This window comes from Psammomys obesus, unplaced genomic scaffold, assembly GCF_907164565.1.
Source record: "Psammomys obesus unplaced genomic scaffold, mPsaObe1.curated_primary_1811, whole genome shotgun sequence".
Lineage (NCBI taxonomy): Eukaryota > Metazoa > Chordata > Mammalia > Rodentia > Muridae > Psammomys > Psammomys obesus.
In genome coordinates this window covers 555,555-560,176 of record NW_026596117.1, presented here as the reverse complement: position 1 = coordinate 560,176, position 4,622 = coordinate 555,555, and the positions used below count along the sequence as shown (strand labels likewise).

The 4,622-nt window shown below is 43.6% G+C and overlaps 1 pseudogene; it reads left to right on the top strand.

Annotated features, from left to right (window-relative positions):
* The first annotated feature begins 305 nt into the window (after positions 1-305).
* On the top strand, positions 306-2,913 carry LOC129692697 (CUGBP Elav-like family member 4; annotated as a pseudogene).
* Positions 2,914-4,622: the final 1,709 nt, after the last annotated feature.

The window sequence follows — 4,622 nt, the reverse complement described above, 5'->3', positions numbered from 1 at the left end:
AATGCAATCTTCTGGAAAGAATGTAGCCATCAGAATCAGGAACTGACTGTAGATGTAGCTGCCTACAAGACCACACTAGACCACACCAGTCAAAATTCCAGCATGGGTGAGAGAGGGAGTCCTGAGGCCCCACATCTGTCTTAGCAACTATTAGCAATTGATTGATTCTGCTTGGAAAGAGAGAGTTAATTTTCTTTGGTGGTGGGGATGAACATGAGCACTGGTAGGTAGCTTCAGTGGATGGCCCCACACCCATGTATGTGTAGACAGTTTGTGTAATCAGTGTGTTATAAAAAAAAGGTGACATGGAATTTGGAAACACACCTGTTGTGGGCTTAAAACAGTTGCAGGACAGTAGGGGTAAAGATGATGAAAATATATTGTACAAATATATGACATTTCAAATAATAAAAAAATATTAAAAAGACTTGCAAACCTGAAAATATGAAAAATATTATTCACCATGATCAAATTGACTTTATCCTGTAACATGGTTGGTTCAATAAACTCAAATCCATAAATAAATGCATCATATAAATGAATTTAAAGACGAAATATGATCATTGCAATAGATACAGAAAATGCCTTTACAAGATCCACTAGTCATTCATGATAAAGTAGGGTAGGAGGGAACATATTTTAACACAATAGAAGAAGTATATAACAAATGTAGGCTACATCATCTTAAGTGAAGAAAAACTTGAGAAAATTTTGTAAAAATCAGCAACAAGAAAGGCTGTTCATTGTCTCCACACCTACTCAATATAGTGCTTGAAATCTTTGCTAGAGGAATAAAAACAGACAAAGAAATAAAATATTTACAATTAAGAAAAGTCAAAGCATCCCTGTTTGTGGATGATATGATGTTATGCATAAGAGACTAAGAAGAATCTCCTAGAAAAGTCTTAAAATTGATTAATAATTTCAGGGTTGTGGCAGGGTACAAAATCAAGACACAGAAATCAACAGCCTTTCCACATCTCAATGACAATCACATTGGAAAAGAAATCCAGAAAATAATCCCATTCACACTACCTTCAAAAATACTAAAGTTCTTTAGAAATACTGTGCTATTGAATTAGTAGAGTTAATACTGAGAAAAATGATTATCCTGTCAAAAGCAACGTACAGATTCGATGCAATACTAAATAACATTTCTATGAAACTATTCACAGAAATTAAAAAAAAAATCTTTAAAACTTACATGGAATTATAATGACCTTGGATAGCCAGTGCAATCCTGGACAAAAAGAAAAATACTAGAGGTAGTATTATCATACCCAGTCTCAAGTTGGGCGTATCCAAAATACTCTGTATTCTGCTACAGAGAACCCATTCATGTTTATTGCTACCCTATCACAATAGCTAGAAAATGGAATCAGCTTAGCTGTCCATCAACTAGCGAATGGATGATGAAAATGTGATGTATATGTACAATGTAATCAGCTGTCGTATAAATCATGAACTTTGCAGATTAGAGGATGGAACTTGGAAAAAATATAGTGAGTGAAGTAAGCCAAAAAAGCACCATACATTTTCCTTCATATAGGGACCCAAATTTCATTTTCTAATTTTGTATGTTCAACCTCAAGTACCTGTTGAAGCCCATTTGGAGAATGCCGCAGAGTAGGGGGGAAACAGTATAATATAAAGACTATGAAAACGTATATAGAGAAACTACTAGGAATGAATAGGTTTAAGTAGGATTGGGCAGGATGGGAGGAATACCTCACAAGGAGGTATTCCATGGGGGCTCTTGTTCAAGTCACTCTAGGAATGTTGCTACAGAGATCTGCAGGGTCATGTCTTTGTATTAAATTATATACGTCTCCCTCCCCCCCCCCCCGGCGGCCCCCCCCCCCCCCCCCCCGGCCCCCCCCCCCCCCCCCACACCGGGTAAGCATCTCCTAATTTTGTTCTAGAAGATAGAAAACTCTTCGTGGGCATGCTCAACCAGCAGCAATTCGAGGACGACGTGCGCGCCTCTTCGAGGCCTTCAGGAACATCGAGGAGTGCACTATCCTGCGAGGGCCTGATGTCAAGAGCAAGGTACTCCTCCCCTGCTGAGGCGCAAGCCACCATCAGCGCTCTACACGGAAGCCAGACCAAGCCTTTGAGTGTGGCCCTCGGAGTGCGTACAGGGTCTCATCACCCTTACCACTTTTTTTCAGATCAGGGGAGCCTCCTCCAGCCTGGTGGTCAAGTTTGCAGACACTGACAAGAAGCGCACGATGGGACGGATGCAGCAGATGGCTGGCCAGATGGGCATGTCCAACCCCATGGCCGTCCCCTTCGGAGCCTATGGTGCTTTTGCTCAGGCACTGATGCAGCAGCAAGCAGCCCTCATGGCATCAGTCGCGCAAGGAGGCTACCTGAATCCCATGGCTGCCTTGGCTGCCGCCCAGATGCAGCAGATGGCAGCCCTCAACATGAATGGCCTGGCAGCCGCACCTATGACCCCAACCTCAGGTGGCAGCACCCCTTCGGGCATCACTGCACCAGCTGTGCCTAGCATCCCATCCCCCATTGGGGTGAATGGCTTCACCGGCCTCCCCCCACAGGCCAGTGGGCAGCCTGCTGCGGAAGCTGTTTGCCAATGGCATCCACCCCTACCCAGCACAGAGTCCCACCACAGCGGACCCCCTGCAACAGGCCTACGCTGGAGTACAGCAGTATGCAGGACCAGCTGCCTACCCTGCTGCCTATGGTCAGATAAGCCAGGCCTTTCCTCAGCCACCGCCAAGGATTCCCCAGCAACAGAGAGAAGGGCCAGAGGGCTGCAACCTGCTCATCTACCATCTGCCCCAGGAGTTTGGGGACGCTGAGCTGATGCAGATGTTCCTCCCTTTCGGCACCTTTGACATATCAGCCAATACCAATCAAGCTGAAGACTCCAGACACCTGTGTGACTAGAACATTTCTTCAAGGAAAGTATAGCGCCTATGGAGTACAGAGGGCACGTGTTTGGGGAAAAATACACATGACATAAACATGATGACGACGAAGAAAAATGAGATAAAATAAACAAACAAAAAACCTGCAACTTTAAACCGAAATAACGTGAGGCCAGATGGGGAAGCTGAAGGGCTGAGCACTAGGAGACACTGCTGCTGCCAACCGATCCTGGGGCTTTTCCAGCCTGTGGGCGCCTGAGTCAGGCAGGGGCAAGCGGCAAGCGTACAAAGGGGCCTAGTCCCCAGCAGGCGGCTGGGAGGCCACCACTGAGCATCTCTATTTGTCATTCCTTTAGCTATTTAGGGACCAAAGGACCAAACTTTTTATTGCAGATTTGTAGCTCTGTCAATTAGAAGTAAAATGGAGACCAATCTCCTTCCTGCCTCCTAGCTGTTCTTGAAACAGCTTAGAGCGATTCTATGAAAAAAAAAAAAGTAATAAAAAATAATAAATAAATAAAAAACCACCACCAACAAAACAGGAAAAAAATAATGCTTTGACGCTTTTAAAACAGCAAGATACTAGTTCTTTGATACTTTGAGAGGCGCTTTGATTACCCTATTGAAGTCTCTGAAACTTTCCTATGATTTTCTGTATCTTATGTCCGGATGGAGCTGTTAAGATAAAAAGATTGGTGGATATTTGGGGAACGACAAAGATATTAAGTCATTATCCATGAAGAGTGAGAACACGAGGGGAACCAGGGGACCTCGAAGGCAAGGTAATTGTTGTGAAAAGTCTGTAAATGCTTCTAAACTCTTCCCCCTCATAACAGTTGTATAGAATTTTAAAAGGAAAAAGTTTAAAATACCTATATCATAGAAGAAAAAAATTAGAGGAAAGCAAAAACAAAAAAAAAAAAAAAAAAAAAAGGAAAAAAAAACCTTATAGAAGTTAGCGCTATGCTAAAATCCCAGACGTTGGTAGAGTTTAGACTGAGCATCGATCCGTCTCCCCGCGAGTGCTGTCGGACTCGGCCCCCAAAGGCCAGACCCGGCTGTCCAGACCTGCGGGCTCCAGCCGGAAGTGCCACTCCTCCAGGAAGTGCCTCTCCGGAAGCGTCCTGCCGCCTCTGGCTTCGCCCGCCAGCCCAGGAGCCGCGCGCACGCGCGCTCTCTCCGCCCTCCTCACCTCTGCTTCACTCGCCTTCTGTGCTTGTTCCGGAGACTTTCCAGGACAGAGAGAACTGGGAACTTTTCATCTTCAAACAACTAGACAACACACACACACACACACACACACACACACACACACACACACACACACACACACACACACACCCTTAACGAGAGAGAGAAACAAACAATCTTTGAAGAATTTCTGAACCTGTTTACAAGGAATTTTGAAAAACAGGGATGTTTAAATGATGCCGGCTCTGTTTTTCTGTAAATAAATTTGCATATTTTGTAGGACTTTTAGTTGTAATGATAGAGAAAGGAAAACTATTTAATGAAAGCACGATATTTATCTTTGGTAAATGACTTTAGAGCAGTTAAAGGCATTGCTTAAAAAACTCAGAATCAGAAAAAAAAAACATTGAATTATTTAAGAACACATATATTTTAAAGTATAACATATTTATTATAATTTATTTGCACCCTTGGGAAGACTTGCTTTGCATTCTGCCTCAAGAGCTGGTCATTGATGTCCGTCTGGAGGCCAGAGGG